The sequence below is a fragment of the Balaenoptera physalus genome, assembly GCF_965194825.1.
Source record: "Balaenoptera physalus genome assembly, chromosome: 2".
Taxonomy (NCBI): domain Eukaryota; kingdom Metazoa; phylum Chordata; class Mammalia; order Artiodactyla; family Balaenopteridae; genus Balaenoptera; species Balaenoptera physalus.
In genome coordinates this window covers 178,140,418-178,159,208 of record NC_138883.1, presented here as the reverse complement: position 1 = coordinate 178,159,208, position 18,791 = coordinate 178,140,418, and the positions used below count along the sequence as shown (strand labels likewise).

Here is an 18,791-nt window from a genome sequence, read left to right as displayed (position 1 = left end):
GAGCCTGATTTCATGAGCATAACTTGCTTCTGTCTGGCTTTTGTTGCAGCTCTACATATTTACCCATTAAGAGGTTTAAACAATGACCTCTTTAAACTTCTGACAATAACCTTCAGATGAGAAACTGTACAGACACGTGAGTAATCAATTTAAAACCATTATTACAATCTTTAAATTTTTTGAACAGTTGAAATTGTATTTTAGAAGTCCAGTAGGTCTTATTTTTTTCATTGACGTAGGTAAGTTTCTTATGATAATGTGAGTGGATTTCAGTGATAATTGAACTTTTTCATATTAAGTCTTTCTAAGTTACAAAGCTGTAATTTGCAAAACTTGCACGCACTGTCAGAGAATTTAGCTTGGATGCCACTAAAAAGACGCAGCAGATGGAAGGATGAAGCATCGGGGGAGGAGATTCAGGACCGCCAGACCCACCGCCAAGGCTGATGCTTCTTGGGCTTTGGCCCTGCTCTTCCTCTCTGAAGGCCGTGTTTAAACTGGACCTAGGTGTGAGTCAGAGATCTTCTGTTCTCATGTGCAGAAAGCTAAAACTCGGGTCTCTCAAAGTACCTACATCACGCCGTTCTGTATGAAAGGTATTATGGTTTTTTGTTCATTGCTTTGTGCTGTGACTTCCCCAAACGTGAGGTCCATGAACCACACTTTGAAAACAGAAACTACTGCCCTGTGCTTCTCTCTTCCACCTCCCAAATGGAAACTCCTGGTACAGCATTTCTTAATCTCGGGCTTCCGAGATTACCACGTGGGTTGGGATGCCCCCAGGAACTGTTCAAGGCTCTCTCCTCCGGCCAATGCAATAGCTTTCATTTTTCCCATTTTTAGAGGGGGGACAAGGGCTCAGCAGTGAGGCTCCCCCAAACTGCATGGGCCCAAATGTTGGAGCGGTCCCTGACTGATTTGTGGAAATTATCTCCTAAGCATCTCCCACGACTCCTTATTAGCCAGAGTCCCCTCATCCCAGGACCACACATCACCTGCAAACACGATGTGAGGGACTGCCGGCAACTTATTGCTTGGGCGAGGCAAGGAATTGTTTTAAAAAATTAAGCACAGGCTGATCTGCACGTGTAAATGTAGAGGTAGAAAAAAAAAAAAATCACCAGAAGAGCATCCTCTCCAAAAGCAATCATTACTAACCTCCTTTGAAACGGTGTTCTTCACACACTACACGTTAGGAAATTGGCCGGATTAGTATTTCAACAGCCTTTAAAAAAAGGTGTTGCATGCTTATTCTCACGTGATTAGTTTAAACCCAGTGAGTTAAACACATTTTGGGGTTTGCCGTTGCAGTTACAGCACTAAAAACAATTGCCAACAGATTCTTCTCAGTGTGTATTGGGGAGACTTCTCCCCTTTCTTAATCAAAGCCCGGGATTAATGTTCATGAGAACATCTTTCTAAGTATCAAGATGCTTTGATGGATGGATTTCATAATAATGAAGCAGCCTGATATGTTCCGACCATATTAAAGATAATGGTAATAGCTGTCATGTTTTAAGCACTAACTACGTCCCGGGCACTTGGCTCATTGCTATCCTGAGACGGGCACTAGTCTCTCTTTTTTGCCAGTAGGATTTACAGGACTTTGAAGAGGCTAACTAATGTGTCCAAGGAAACCAGACGCTAATCCATGTCTGATCCCAAGTCCAAAGAAGCAACGTCTTGCATCTACCAGCACGGGGTTAGATGGGCGCACAAGCGCCTGGGGGCGTGGCTGGGTCTGCTGGTGCCGCTCGGAGGAGACCAGGACTGAACATCAGCCAGTTGCGAAAGGCCTCCCACTGCTTTCCCATCCTGGCCTCTCCTTTGCAGGAGGTTGGTTTTCCTCTTCAGGCTCTAGCCTCTGGCTCCCTTCTGCCAGATGTGAATAAATTTCAGACATACCTCTACTGGGTCTTCAGCTGGATAATCTTTTATCTCTAACCATGGGAGGAGAGGTTCTGAAAGCATTTCAGCTGTCTCCCAGGGGGTAGAGATGTGGAAGAGGGCTGAGCCCAGGAAACCTCAGAAATGGAACGCTAGTTTTGCTTATGCTTAAGGGAAACCAGCTTTAATGCCTCTTGGGGTCTGTGGGAGCCCAGAGAGACTTGCTGCCCCCTCTCAGCCTGGTTCTGGGTGGGATGATGGCTGCGTAGAGGCACTGCTGGGGCTTAAGAGCATCCTGAGATGTTCTCATGGATGCTGAGGGCGGATGGACAGCTAGTTTTTCCCACTCACCCACCCAGCTCTGGCACAGAGCACAGCCCCCCAAGGCCAAGGCTCTCCCCAAAACAAGGGTCCTCACCCAAAGCCCTACAGACATGCTGGATGGAGCCTATTTCTGTCAGCTCACAGAGCCGGTGATAAACTCTTCGGCGTCTGGGACAGCTGGTTGTTAAATACAGTCATGACTAAAAATAAAATTATATAAAATTACAAGTAAATGAAATATATATTAAAGACAACGTAATAAATAAGAAAAACTTACCACTTCCCGATTATTCCGTTGCCTTTTATTGCTTTCCAGGCTCTCACTCATGTCTATTACATCCACATGGTGGAAATACTACACCGTGATGGGTTCCTGTGTGTCTCTTTCCAGCTCTGCACTTGGTGGCCCCGAGTTAGCAGCTTAAAATAGGCCATCGTGGGAGTATTTACACCACAGGAACCAGCAAATGCTACACACCGGGGCAGGGCTTTCACAAAGCTGGTTGTTAAATATTTACCAGCACAGAGCTGCGTCCAGGTACTTGTGACACCCTTTTTAGGTACTTCTGACACACTTTAGGTTATTCGTTTTTGTACTGTACCCTCCCTTTTCTAATACTCAATAATACATCAGAATAACTTTTATTTCTACCCAAGTAGCAAAATCTCCAACAATGAAGGGTGATTGTGGGCCCCCATCTCTCTGTCATTCCTGGAGCTTCATCTCTGTTCTAACAGTAAAGCCATGGGCAGGGGAGAAGGGCATCGAGGGTCCGTCCTGAGAGCGAGGCTGCAGCCTGGGCTGGCCCCTCGGGCCAGCAGTGGCAGCGGACACTTTCCTTCATAATCTAAACTCCCGAGCTGATGCTGGCGGGGTTTACGATCAGTGTTGCTCACTGTCTCTTAGGAATCCCCAGGGGAATTCTTGTTCAGTAGAAAGGCCCCTGAGGTATGAATTTCAGAAAGCTCCAAGAGAATGGAAGTATGGGGCAAGCAAAAAGAGCATGTCTTGCATTCACACCTGTGCTTTACCACATTCTGTCCATGTGACCGTAGGCAAATCAATAAATTCATGGAGCTTTAGTTTCTTTATAGAAAGGGAAACAAATAAAAGTTACTGTGTTTTCATTTTGCTTTTTACACTTTCCTTTCCTTTTTTTTAATAACATCAAGTGCTATCAACAGCTCACAGCTTTGACACCAGGAGAAAAGTGAAATCCATTATTATGTGTCTTTATACTATACTAAAATACTTTCGAAAAACACAATACTTTCATATATTTGTCAGTTCTTATCATTCATACAATAACCTTGAAAGGTCATTAGGCCTGTTTGACATTTGAAGAATCTGAAATTTACAGTAAGTAACTGATCTGAGATTACTCAGATAATACAGAGGGCCAAAATTCTAACCTACACTTGTTACTTTCAAAACTCTGCATCAACTATACTCCAATATAAAATAAAAATTTAAAGATAAATTTTAAAACTACATAAGTAAATAAATAAATAAACAAACTGAAAAACCAAAAACCTATGCAGCCGTTAGATTTATGATATTCTTTGACATAGTGGGTGCTAAGTCATTCATTCAAGAGCCACTTACGGGGATCAATAGACTCCAGGGACAGCCCTCACCGTCCATCCGCTGCTATTTATTGTCTGTGAAGCCACTGGGCAGTCCTCCCTACTTCTGCCTGCAGCCCTGCTCTCAGAGGCCACACCAGCCTCCCCCAAACCCCATCTTGGTTGCTTGAAACCTGCCACTATGGGTGGTTCTAGCTAATTGAGCTGCTGGAGAGTCAACAACCTGGGCATCACCCACAAGATCCAAGATTCATGAGCATATTCCAGGGCACAGACCTCCGAGAGGGGCTGGAAAAGTAAGATGCCTCTTCTTAGCTGTAGATAATTAAAGTTGGAGAAGCTCCAGACACACCACATGTAAGCGCCCCTGTTCCCGGTGCTCAGGTTGTAGCTTTAACTGCCCCCAAAAGAACTCCAAATTAGAGGTCACACCAAGAATCTGTACCTTGTAAAAATTTAAATCTGATGGCAAAACAAGTTATGTTCAGTAAAGACATTCTCGTAAATAGAGATAATGAAATGTACCTCCTGTCCCAATACTCAGGTCAGCCGTAACTACTGTCAACATTGTAGTGAACATTCTGATTTTTTTTTTTTTAATGCACAGAAATTAAGATTTTGTTGCCTTTACCCCCAGTGACTGCTTCTAAAATTAGCTTTGCAAGTGAGAAGCAAAGAATAACCACCACACTATTCAGAAGGCAATTTGCTCACTCATTTGTTTACTCACCAAACACTTGAGTGAGTATTATATGGCAGGCACAGTTCCAGGTGCTGGGAAACAGTAGTGGACAAACTCAATGGCCTTCAGGGAACCTATAGCCTGGGGACAGCGGAACACTGAAGAAACAAATACATATAAGAGGTCAACTTCTGACAAGTGCCATGACGGAAATGAACAAGGTGGAGGAAGTAAAGGGAAGTGAAAGATGCTTATGAACTGGATCTTGCAAAGCTCAGAGAGGACCTTTCTGAGAATATGCCCCTCACGTAAAGATAATGATGTAGATGATAGCAGCCTGATATAGGTCAGAAGTCGTCATGTAGGTGTATCTGTTAATCACTTAAATCCATGCTTCAATTTTGTTGTGAGCTGATGTCGATCAATTCTCAAAGTAAGCAAAGATCTTAAGAGGTGATTTAATTTAACACCTTCACTTTATAAATGATGAAGATGATGTCAGGGCGGTGACTTAGCCAAAATCATGTTACTAGCAAAGAACAGAACTATGTCTAGAGGCTAACTTTTGTGACCCACAAATCCCATCTATTATTACTATAACATGCATCTCCTTTTAGAGAAGCATGATATAAAGAAATGTTGCTCTATATTGTTCCCATAAATACACTGTAATCAAATATAATCAATTACATAGTATCTGGTATCTTTTTTTTTTTTTCTCTGATGCAAAGTCTGGGGTGAAAGAAAGAAGAAGGGTTACCAAACGTAAAATAGGTAGCTAGTGGGAAGCAGCCGCATAGCACAGGGAGATCAGCTCGGTGCTTTGTGACCACCTAGAGGGGTGGGATAGGGAGGGTGGGAGGGAGGGAGATGCAAGAGGGAAGAGATATGGGAACATATGTATATGTATAACTGTTTCACTCTGTTATAAAGCAGAAACTAACACACCATTGTAAAGCAATTATACTCCAATAAAGATGTTAAAAAAAAAAAAGACTATAAAAAAAAAAGAAAGAACAAGGGTTTTAGTGTCAGTTACATAACATCCGGATGCCTTTTCTTTTTCTTTCTTTTTTTTCTGTTTCTTTCTTTCTTTCTTTTCTTTCTTTCTTTCTTTCTTTCTTTCTTTCTTTCTTTCTTTCTTTCTTTCTTTATCTTTCTCTCTCTTTCTCTCTCTCTCTCTCCCTCTCTCTCTCTCTCTCTTTTCTTTTTTTTCTTCCTTGTCATTCCCTAACTGTGTGACTTGGAAAAGCTACTTAATCTTCTGAGCTTTAGTGTCCTTACTTATGAAACCAGGATGCATCATAAATGTGGTTTTTATTCCAATGTTTAAATGGAGAAAACAGTGAGAGGTTATAAGGGGAAAAAATAGCTTACATAGAATGATAAAAGTTAACGTCTTGCACACAGGGGAAATAGAGTCAAGCTTGCCAGTGGTTGGGTTTTTCTTGCAGCTGAGTAGGGCTCAGGTTAGTAACAGAAACCCTGGGTCAGTGTGTGGAGAAACCTGGTAACCAATCCAGCAGTTCGAAGCTGTATCGCTGTGGTTTTTCTGTTTAAGCAACCAAACCTTCCGGTTTTCTTTGGTGCCTGTTTTCTAACACTTGCTTTATTTATTGCATCATCAGCTGTGTGGTAGTGGTATCATTTTTACCAGTGAACTGGATTATCCCTCTGCAAATCTCCCTGGGGTTCTTGGAAAATTATCTGAAATTGATCACAGCCAGGACATTTTGAAGGAAATACCCAACTAAGAAATCATTGACTGTTCTGCACAGTTTGCAGAGGTGTTAGGAAGATCTTAAGAGTCTCTTTAGAAAGGTCAATTTAAAGGTCTATTTTTAGGTCTCAGAGATCTCCATGGAATGCTCATTTTCTTAGAACACTGAAACAGACAGGAAGAAGCCTAATTTTAATGTGTTTGAGACTTTAGCTCTGAGGCTCCTCAAGCAGGCTGCTCTTTTCCTATCCCAGCTGGGGATATCCCGCAGACCAAGCAGTAGTGGTCTGACCCAGGGAGAAGATGTGGCTCCATCCCAAGCAAGGGAATCACACTCTTCCCAGATACCAGTCCCCTCCAACTCAAGGCTGCTTTCCTCTGCTTTGCAGCCCCTGCAGGCATTTCTGCCCAGAAAAATGCATTCTCACCGTGGCATTTCCAGAGGTGTGGGCAATGCAGCCAGTGACAGATGGCCCCGAGAAGGGACACTGGCCTGCAGAGGAAAGAAACCTGGTACCGCAATCTCGCTTCCCTCTTGCCTCTGCGAAGAAATTTTCTTTCTTCTTTCTTTCCTTTCCTTTTTTTTTTTGTTTTAAGAAAATAAGATATGAGTCAGCATTAAATGTGGCAAGAATAAAAATGAATATTTCTGTGCTGGTGACTATGTGTCTGAGTTCATGGGCTTGTTGGCATCTAAGGTCATGGACCTCATCATTAAAGACAGGATCACAATGAAAACTCACCTATAAGTGAATCAGTAGAACTCTTTGTAATCTAAGTAAAAAAAAAAAAAAAAAAAAATAGCATAAGCATGGACTTCCCTGGTGGTGCAGTGGTTAAGAATCCGCCTGCCGATGCAGGGGACACGGGTTCGATCCCTGGTCCGGGAAGATCCCACATGCTGCGGAGCAACTAAGCCCGTGAGCCACAATTACTGAGCCTGTGTGCCACAACTACTGAAGCCCGCACACCTAGAGCCCGTGCTCCACAACAAGAGAAGCCACCGCAATGAGAAGCCTGTGCACCACAACGAAGAGTAGCCCCTGCTCGCCGCAACTAGAGAAAGCCCGTGCGCAGCAACGAAGACCCAACAGAGACAAAAAAAAAAAAAATAGTACAGGCAAATATAGCCATTATTATTATTACTATTACTATTAAGAGGGAGTAAAATATACCATCTCAAAATATACCAGTTTAGTATACTGATTATTCTGAATTAAGTTCACTTGAAAAACAGCTGGTACAAGACACACTGACCCTCCTTTTTCCCCCTGAAAGCAGGAAATAAATGTCCCATGTGAAGTGATCCTCCCTGTACCAGGCGGGTAGAAAGACATCCTTATCACCAGAGATAGGGAATTCAAGGCTGAGAAGGCTGTGTAAACAAATCTTGTTACTTGCTCACTAATTTACTGCCCCAAGCCCACACTTCTTCGTGTTGTGGATTCTTCACAAATTTACTGTTTCTCTGTCTAAAAGGTATAAAAGCTGCTTGCTTTAGTCACTTCTTTGAGTCTCATATTTTTATGGACTCCCTTCCATACAAAAATTCAATTTGTTTTTCTTCTGTTCAATGTGTCTTGCGGCAATTTAATGATTAGATCAGCCAAAGAACTTAGAAGGAAAGAGGAAAAGTTTTCCTCCCCTGCATTACAAATATGGCAAAAAAGCATCTCCATGGAGAAAAGTGCATAATAACTCTAGCAATGACTAGATTAGATGAGGGGTTTTTCATGGGATAAACAACTTCTTCAGAAAAGTGTAGAATTCTGTGGGATTCTACACACACACGCGCATACACACACGCACACACAGAGCAGTGATTCTCAAGCCTGAGCATACCTAACACTTACAGCTCGTAAAAAAATGCAGATTCCTGAATCCCACCCCTAGATAGTCTGATTAAATAAGTTTGGGGGTACAACCCAGAACTCTCTATTTTAGCAAGCTCACCAAATGCTTCTGATGCAAGAATCGGGTCCCTGGACCAACTTCAGAAATCCTAGCATCCATCCCCAAAGAGAAAGAACACTTAGTGTGAAATATACGAAGTAAAACTGCAGGAACATTGGTATCACATTTCCAAAGCCGATGTTCACATTTTAAAACATTTGACTCTAAGCATGTGTACAGGACTCTCAATCTAATGTTCCATCTTCACGTTCTCCAAACAGCAGCAACCGCTTTAAAAAAGTCACAGGAGAAAGAGAAAAACTGTCAGTGCCACTACTTTATATAAAGCATCTCAGGGGGAATGAAGACACACAACACTTTCAATTAAGGCAACTTTGTAGCTCAGAGCTCTGTTTAGTTCACTTAATAGAAGAGATTCTTGTGGTCCTAACAGAAATATTTCCCATGATTTGAGGTCCGTACAAAAGCCCTCTATGTGTCTGGAGGTGCCTGAACTACTCTTTCTTTAAGGGTCTTCTGTTGTTGTTTGTAAAAAGTACTGTTAAAATATCATACTTTTTCTTGAGAAAGAAAGAGATATTGACCAAGCTGGGACTGTTGGTTACCCTAATTACTATTCTACCTTTACTCACAGCCTTTTTTTTTTTTCTTTACCTTGGGCAAATTATTTAATCTATGCTTCTGTTTCCTCACCCATAAAATGAGGATGATAATAGTTTATTTTATCAATTCTAAGATGAACATTTTCCCCATATTTTAATATCGCTGAAATCAGAGTGCATTTCACCATTGACAATTTTTTAAAAAGCATTGTGTCCTAGATTAATTGGCAGATTTTTCTTAGGGGTGCATAAAATAATGGAGTGTCTTATAATGAGGATGTCTTAGGTTAGATGAAATATGATAATAATATGGATATCATAAGGTTCTGTGAGGGTTAACTGAGTCAAAAACAAAATACTTAGAACTGTGACTCCCTAATAATTAATCACTTGATAAATATAATCTATTAATACTCTCACCCATGGATGGATTATAGATTAACTAGTCCCTCCTTGGTGGCCCTTTAGATTGCCTCCACTATTCCTACCATTATATTCTGCATCAAATATCTTTGTATGTAAACCTTTAAGTGCACCTCTAATTAGGACAGATTCCTAGAAATGGAATTACCAGGTCAGAAAGCAAGGACCTATTGAAAGGATGGACTTAAGAAAGTCAGTCAAACCTGGGTTAGGATCACCAAAGGATCTTAGTCATTTTACTTAATCTTTCTACATCTCAATTTTTGCATATATCAAATGGGGATAATAATAAAGTCACCGGTGTTACAGAGAAAAACTACAGGCCCAGAATGGCATCACTTGGGCTAAAGCCCAAGATATCAAGCCTCGACTTCATACCTCACCTATTTGCAGTTTCAACCTCCCCTGGAAATGTAATCTTAATCAACCAGTCTGGAATTTTCTGGTCAGCACCAGTGACATCCTCTATCACGTGGGCCCTTTCCATTCCCCCCACGACCCCCAGAGGAAGAAGAGGCCAGCTGTTTGATAAAATCCCTGCTGTTCCCTTACCCACCCCACCCCCCAAAAAGTGTCCTGGCCTGAAAATAATCCTTTCCTTTCTTTTGCTAATAGCTCCCTTGTCCCGCCCGGCTCTCTATAATAACCCTCCATTTTGTATAACCCCTCGGGGTGCCTTTTAGTTGCAAGGTTGGGTGCTGCCCAGTTCAGGAACCGTTGAATGAAACTAATCAAGAGCTTCAAATTTACTCGGTGGAATTTTGTTTTTTTAACACAGGCATATTGTGAGGTTTAAATAAAATGATGCAATTAGACAGCATACAATACTGGCCCAGAGTAAGTTAAAAATGAATGTAAGCTATTTTCATGGGACGTTGAGACCCCGGCAGTACGCAGGGCTTCTCGCCAGCTTTGGAGGGGTCTGCGCTGCACTGCTTGAAATCACCAGTTTCCAACAGTGACCCCGTGTGGCCATAATAGAAACAGCATGCGCGGAAAGGAGGCCTGTGCCGTCAGAATTGATGAGATTCCCTCAGTTCTTTCTCCCGGTGTTGGTTGACCGGACCGTCCGCTGGCAGAAGCCTGTGCCTGGGATTCTTGAACAACCTGAGATAGACAGACTCAGGGAAGGGGTAAGGGGCTCCGCCGATCTGAATAGAACGGCCTGAGCGACTGCTCTAAATGTGGACAGCAGATGATCTCCTAGATACCAAGGAACTGGGGAAAGAGTTTATCATCATTTCTGTGCAAACTGCATAGGAACAGTTGATCTCCCTGCATAATATAACCATGAGACACCACTTTGGCAGTCGTATTTGTCCATTATAAATCCCAACGAATTCTAAGACTGAGTTTTAGTGAGTGTTTGGGATGGGCAGCTGATACCCAGGCTATAATTCACCAAAGGCCTCCTGGCTTGAACTTCTGGAGCAGCCAGGAGTTTATATAATGAGCACATTGAATATATTTAACAACTGGCTTGTCAGACGATCAATTTTCATATTTTCATCGATTGTATGTCACAGGACATCATGCCAACCTTAATTCCCTGGTTTCTACAACCTACTCATAAAGATTAACTAAAAGAGAATATGATTTTAAAAGAAGCTTTTGGTTTCTTAAGTAGATCGCTTCTAGAACTACAGAACTGCCAGTAACAGCTGAAAAATGGCTATAAACCGTAAAACCCAAAGACATGGATGTGAATGGTCAGTCTGAATTATAGTACGTTTAGAATGCGTAATCATAAAACTTTACATGATTTTTCAATGTACTTTGACCATATAGCATTGAAGAATGTATACAATAACTTCAAAAACCAAGTTATATGGAAAATCTAAAATGCTTCAAGGTACATACTTCCTTTTCTGCCCATATATACATGATAAAGTTTAAAGGTGTGAAATGCAGACAAAGAAAGTAAGTCTCCCTGCCTGCCCCTGGTCATTAGAGCCTCAATTCATCTCCTTGGAGGCAAGCTGTAGATTTGAGACATTTTACATTTTTTAAGGAAGGAGTATTTTAAATCTTTAAAATCAAATTTAGAGTTATAGTGTTTCAAAATAGTTAAAAGTTCAAAAGCTGCACAAGGTATAAACAATCCCCTCCCACACTTGTCTTCCAGCCTTTCAATCCCATCTCCAAAGGCAACAAAGGCTTCCAGATCTTTTGTGTGTCCCTCCAGAGATAGTCTGTACACACACAAGCAAATGTGTGTGTGTGTGTTTACTGTCCTACCCCGTTTGCTTCACTTAGCAATTTTAACAATATATCTTTTTTAAATAAAAAAATTGTTTTAATTGAAGTATAGTCGATCTACAATATTGTGTTAGTTTCTGCTGTACAGCAAAGTGATTCAGTTATACACATATATATTCGTTTTCATATTCTTTTCCATTATGGTTTATTACAAGATACTGAATTAACAATGTATCTTGAAGATTGTCCCAGTTCAGCAGATAAAGAGTCTCCTCTTTCATTTAGGTTATTTATTTTCTCTCCCTCTAAGAGAAAGTATGTCTCTACAATAAATTTCTAGAAATAGAATTGCAAAGGTTATATGCATTTGTAATTCTGAAAAGCATTGCCAAGCTTTCTGAAGGAAATTTCGAAAAAGTCTGACTGGTTCAAAGAAAGTCACACATAGTTGGCATTTTAATTTTCATTCCAAAGCCCGGTTTCATAAACAATGGAAAGGTAACTTTAGTCTCATCTCTGTCCAAATTATCTTAATTCCAAACTGGTAGAAGATTAATAAATTCTTTGTCTTCAAACATGTAAAATTATCATAAAAAGTCTGTTTACTCTATAGGGAGCAAATGGAAGAAAATGGCTATCAAACCAAGTAGAAATGAAAACTAATAGGTCAGCTTGTGAATAGATGCCCTGCATCAGCACAAGTGTTTTAAAATTTAGTTCATAATTCAATGAATTGTGAACCTATTATGTTCTTACTGCCAGAGGGTCAGGGATGAGTGAGTCCCAATCCCTATAACATCAACCTGCTCACAATCTTGAGAGAGAGAGACAGACAGATGGACACAGAGAGAGAGAGAACCGCTCTTGTCTGTTCCAGCGGCCCACCCCTCCCTCACAACACACCACACCTTTTTGGGAACATCTGCTTCAGGCTTCCCTTCCTGTCTAGCATTTACCACTAGACACAACTTACCTATGGACACAACTTACCTATGTTCGCCTCAGCAGAAGGTGGATCTCTGAGGGCAGAAACGCGGTTCACTCTTCTTTTTTCACTTTTTTAGTAATTAGTTTTTATTGGAGTGGAGTTGCTTTACAGTGTTGTGTTAGTTTCTGCTGTACAGCAAAGTGAATCAGCTCTATGTATACATATATCCCCTCTTTTTTGGCTTTCCTTCCCATTTAAGACACCTAAGAGTGTTGAGTAGAGTTCCCTGTGCTACACAGTAGGTTCTCATTAGTTACCTATTTTATACATAGTATCAGTAGTGTATATGTGTCAATCCCAATCTCCCAATTCATCCCTCCCCCCTCTTACCCCTTGGCATCCCTATGTCTGTTCTCTACGTCTGAGTCTCTATTTCTGCTTTGCGAATAAGATCATCTGTACCATTTTTCTAGATTCCACATATATGTGTTAATATACGATATTTGTTTTTCTCTTTCTGACTTACTTCACGCTGTATGACAGTCAACATGGTTTCTCTTGATATAAACCTTATAGCACCTTATAGTACTGGCACAGAATTTTAAGGGAATATGTTTTAATTGAATTCTAAGTCTTGATGTTGTGAGGAAAGAGAAGATCCCATGCTCTTCTTCCTGCAGTTTAGCAGATGAAAATGAACAAAAGCAAGAACTTGAGTTTCCTTCCTAAGGACACACATAGCAGATTCGGGTCGAGGCAGGACCAGAATGCAGCCTCCTGACTCCCAGGCCAGTGCTCTTGTTCCCACTTCCTGATGCTTTTGCCTGATCTCCGGTTACTAGCCAGGGGTTGCCCTCATGCAAGGTGCTAGGCTGAGCTTTGAAGAACAGCTATGAGGCTGGTTCTCTGGGCTTAAGCAATGCATGAATGGATGGGTGGGATTAAGAGAAATATATATTTCTGTTTACCAACATATAAGCAAGTTTTTCTGCATGTGTTGGTCAAAATCTAGTGAAAGGGGTTGGTGAGCTTTCCTTGCTGCCGAGAGATGAAAACCTGGGCCAGGTAGACCATTTCGTGCCCTAAGGGCCATTTCCTGATTAGATGATGTGATGCAGAGAAGGCAGCGGAAGCCTACAGTTCCACCTTTGACTGAACACTCAAGCATTTGATAAAGGAGATTAAGTCTCTAGCATCAGCTCTGTGGTTGCACATGGTGTAACCGAGCAGGACCCTACGAGGCCTTCCCAGAATAGACCACCACCCGTGTCTTCCGCCTGCCTTTTGTCTGTAGAAGAACTTTAGTCGAAAAATAAATTTAATCAGAGAAGTGAGAAAGTGCAGAAAGAAAGGAAAACAGTCAAGCAAACAAAATAATAATACTTTAGCCATTAAACAAAGTCAAGGACACTTAGCTCCTCCTCAAAGACTGTAGATACTCTTCTGAGCCATGTCCTTTGAGCTGTTTTGCAGCTGCTGAAACCCCCTCCAGGTGGAAGAAGTTAACTGTATGCTGTCCACAAGCACGCAGACCCCAGACCGGTTGGAACCAGAAGGTTGATGACGCTGACTCGCAATTACCTCACCACCAGCCAATCAGAAGAGTGTCCACAAGTTGATCACACCCTGCTCCTTTAACAGTATAAGACTCCTCACTACCCCCTCCAGGGTGGGTCACACAGTCTTGAGGGCATTAGCCCGCTGTGGCCCCCTTTGCCTGGCAAAGCAATAAAAACTACTCTTTCCACTTCACCCAAAACTGTCTCTATGTTTCTATTCGTCACCGGTGAACAGAGGGCGAGTTTCGACAACACTAGGAGGGCAGGGATCTCAGACATTTGTGCATGAGAACCGTGGATTTTACTCAAAGGTGATTTGCAGGGAAAAGTAAAGTACGGCATCCTTCAGTATCCTCAGGGGATTAGTTTCAGGATCCCTGCAGATTCCAAAATCCACGGATGCTCAAGTCCCTTCTAGAAAGTGGCACAGTATTTGCGTACAACCTACACGCATCTTCCCGTATGCAGTCCACCCTTGAACAATGAGGAGGTTGGGGTGCTGACCCCTGGGAAGTGCAAAATCTACATATAGCTTTTTTTTTTAATTTAGATTTTATTTTTAAAAATTTATTTATTTTTGGTTGCGTTGGGTCTCTGTTGCTGCGCATGGGCTTTCTCTAGTTGAGTCGAGAGGGGGGCTTCTCATTGCGGTGGCTTCTCTAGTTGCAGAGCATGAGCTCTAGGCACGTGGGTTTCAGTAGTTGTGGGACCCGGGCTCAGTAGTTGTGGCGCACGGGCTTAGTTGCTCTGCGGCATGTGGGATCTTCCCGGACCAGGGATCGAACCCGTGTCCCCTGCACTGGCAGGCAGATTCTTAACCACTGCGCCACCAGGGAAGTCCCCACATATAGCTTTGAACTCCTCCAAAACTTAACTACTAACAGCCTATTATTGACTGGAAGCCTTCCCAATAACATAAACAGTCAGTTAACACATATTTTATATGTTTTATATATTATATACTGTATTCTTAGAATAAAGTAAGCTAGAGAAAAGACAATGTTATTAAGGAAGTCATAAGGAAGAGAAAATACATTTACTGTATCGGATTTATCGGTATTGTAAGCTTATGTCATCTGTTTATAAGATGAATTGTCTGTCGGTACCTACATCAATACTGTTTTATATGATAAAAAACACTGTAGATGTCATACATATTACTAACGCTAGCCATCAAATATGAAAAGATAATGTGAAAAGGAAATTTGTATTTATTTACAGGTAGAACAATTCTGCATTGATAACGAGGAAGCAGCAATATGATTACTTTATGGTCGCCTAGTGGCATGGATAAGATTGCTTCACAGCTCACATGCACTAATGAATGAATCATAAAATTTTATGGCATACAGTGTTACAATCATAGTCATAATACAGTATTGGAAACATTGTTACATTTTTTAAAAAACCACTTACCTAGGATGATAGGCTGATACACAACTTCTCCAATTACGAGACGGAGGCATACAGTACGGTAATGTAATTCTTTGAAAGCAAAGCTATAAAAGAGTAAGGAAACTAACTCATTATTAATTTCATATTAAATATCACTCACACCTTATGCCTATGTAAGGATAGACTAGTATCTACATATAGTTTATGAATTCATAACGTAAACTTTTTCTTATTTTTCTTGATATTTCTAGGCTATGAGTTTCACCTGTAAGTTTTTGCAAATTGTCACAAATGTCCAGAAAACTTTCCGATATATTTATTGAAAAAAATTCACATGTCAGTAGACTCACGCAGTTCAAAGCCGTGTTGTTCAAGAGCCAACTGTACTTTAAATCATCTCTAGATTACTTGTAATACCTAATACACTGTAAATGCTATGTAAATAGTTGCCTTCATGGGGAAAATTCAAGTTTGGCTTTTTAGAACTTTCTGGAATTTTATTTTTCAAATGTTTTCCATTTGTGATTGGTTGAACCTGCAGATGTGGAACCGGTGGATAGAGAGGGCTGACTAATTTAATTCTATAGTGAGGAAAAGTGTTATTTTTCTATTGCAGCAAAAATATAAATATTGTAGAGAATGAAAAATTTTCATGATTTTACAGATAAAAAACATTTCACAGAAATTGCAAGACTGTGATAGCTCATTCCTTTCAAAATCCCAGTGACTATAAGTTTGCTTTTCTTTGCTAGTAAAGCTTTCCCTGGCACCTCTGCTTGCTGAGTTGTTCTCAGTCGATATATTCAGCTTTGAATGTGAAAATCCTTCTTGGTGACTTGAACAGGAAACCAGGATCTGAAAGGGCATTAGTAAGGTAGCCGGACAATTTATCATCCGAATGGGAACACTTTTGAGAGTGAAAGAGTGTGGAGTTAATAATTACATGGGCACAACCTGAATATATGGTTTCTGGAGACTTATATCACACACATTCACATTTTATCAAAGACTAGCTTACCGTGTAAAAAGTATTTTAGTGGCATATGAAATGTAGACACAATTTAAGAATTTGCTACTTCTTTTTCTATTGGCTTTCCAATCTGCATAGGATTCCTTTTTCTTTTCAATGATAAAAATAATACCTGTTTGTTTTTTAAAAATATACCAAGATGCTAAAAGTCTCTTGTTTCTATGCCCCTCAGCCCCTACTTTCCCATTTATTGTCTCACCGTTCTGAAAGATAGAAGTCCAAAGTGAAGGTGTTATCAGGGTTACATTCCCTCTGAAACCTACAGAAGAATTCTTTCTTGTCTGTTCCCAGCTTCTGTGGTTTGCTGGCCATCTTTGGTGTTCTTTGTTTTTTGGCTACATCCCTCCAATCTCCGCCTTGTTATCGCCTGGTATTCTCCCTGTGTGTCTGACTTTACATGGCTGTCTTCTTATAAGGACACCAGTTACACCTCCCCTACTCCAGTAGACATCATCTTAACTGATTACATCTGTAATAACCCTATGTCAAAATAAGGTCACATTCTGAGGTCCTGGGGGTTAGGACTTCAACGTATCTTTTTTTGGTGGGGGCACAATTCAATACATAATAGAAGGTAAAATCGTAAGTCAATAAATTAAGGCTGCCATCTGTAACAAATATTCAGTAATACCTCGAAGTTTGGTTGTTTTTTCCCATGTTTGAGAGAATCTATGGGGGTAATTTTTTTTTTTTATTGAAGTAGAGTTGATTTACAATGTTGTGTTAATTTTTGCTGCGCAGCAAAGTGATTCAGTTTTATATATATATATATATATATATATATATATATATATATGTTCTTTTTCATATTCTTTTCCACTATAGTTTATCACAGGGATATTGAATATAGTTCCCCGTGCTATATAGTAGGACCTTGTTGCTTACCCATTCTATATATAATAGTTTGTATCTGTCAGTCCCAACCTCACATTCCATCTCTCCCCCATCCACCCTCCTCCTTGGCAATATGGGGGTAATTACTGATGGACGTAGAGAAACCTGAATGAACTGACCTCAGCTAACCAGAAACCTCCAACTTATTGACCAGAATGTACTTGCACTGGCCTTTCCAAAAGAGCAGTCATTAACAAGAAAAGATTCAGATAACATGAGTGTAACTTTTTATTAAACATTGAGTAGATACAAAATAACATTCATAAACATGTGTACGGTAAGAAGAATTCTAATACAATGAGCCACTGTAGCCCCATCACACAGTTTAAAAGAAAAAACACTACCATTATCCTTCAAGAGCCCTATATTTAATTTTTAATGGCTAAATTAATATGTTGACACATACTTATTATAAAACCTTTTTATAATTAGAATTCTACTGAGCAAAAATAGAATGGAATAAGTAAATACAATGGAAAATGAGAAGTATTGGTAAGAATGCGCAGAAATTGGAACACTCATACGCTAGTTATGAGAATGAAAATGATGCAGCTGCTTTGGAAAATAGCCTGCAGTTCCTCAAAAAGTTAAAACATATGACCCAGCAATCCTACTCCTAGGTATACACCCAAGAGAAGTGAAAACATATGTTCACACAAAAACTTGTACATGAAAGTTCATAGCAGCACAAAAAGGTGGAAACAACCCAAAACAAACAGCCCAAATGCCCCTTAAGTGATGACAGGATAACCACCTGTGGCATATTCATACAATGGAGTATTATTCAGCCATAGAAAGGAATAAGGTACTGATAGATACTACAACATGGACGAACCATGAAACCATTATACCAAGTGAAAGAAGCCAGTCACAAAAAAACACACATTGTATGATTCCACTTGTATGAAATGTCCAGAAAGGCAATTCCGAGGACACACATAGTAGGTACGTGGTTATTTAGGGCTGGGGGGAGTGTGGTGATTAGGGGTGGTAGCTAGCCGGCACAAGGTTTCTTTTGGAGGTGATGAAGTGTTCTAAGCATGACTGTGATTATTGCCCATCTCTGTGAATATACTAAAAACCATTGAATGGTACACCTAAAGGGGTGAATTGTGTAGTATATGACTTAAATCTCAGTCAAACCGTTACAGAAAGAGAGAAAGAGGGAGCGAGGAGGGGAGGGAGGAAGGAAGGAAGGGGAGGAAGGGAGGGAAAGAAAAAAACCCTAAACAAGGAAACCTAGGTTTAACTTCCATTTCTGCCCCTGCCTGGCTGTAGAACTTTAGGAATGTTACTCAACGTCTCTACGCCTTAACCTCCCCATAAATAAATGGAGATAAGAGTTCCTACGTCACAGGCCTGTTGTAAGGATTAAAAAAGTCAACCCACATAGAGCACTTAGAACAGTGTTTGGTAAAGAAAAAGTGTTACCGTTTATCGTCTTCTAAGTATAGATTCGCAAGTCAGTGCTCCTTCCTCATGCCCTTGCTCTCTGGTTCTATTTTCATGACTCAGTTTGAAAGAGTAGGTGGCGTGCTCGTTCTCCTGGGAGCCTTCTTTTAGAGAACCGTGGGAGAGGGGAAATCAGACACGTGCGAAAGCCTCATTCAAGCCGCAACTCGCTTTCTTGTATAAGCGAACGTCCTT

At 40.7% G+C, this 18,791-nt stretch overlaps 2 long non-coding RNA genes across 2 annotated transcripts in view; both read right to left on the bottom strand.

Annotated features, from left to right (window-relative positions):
- LOC309654921 overlaps positions 1 to 18,791 on the bottom strand; it is a 307,887-nt gene that overhangs the window by 50,749 nt on the left and 238,347 nt on the right. The window lies entirely within an intron of this gene.
- On the bottom strand, positions 483 to 17,253 carry LOC309654918. The gene is made up of 3 exons (XR_014260506.1): positions 15,242 to 17,253; positions 6,944 to 6,974; positions 483 to 4,638 (listed from the first exon to the last, which is right to left on the bottom strand). It is a non-coding gene; the product is annotated as an uncharacterized lncRNA (long non-coding RNA).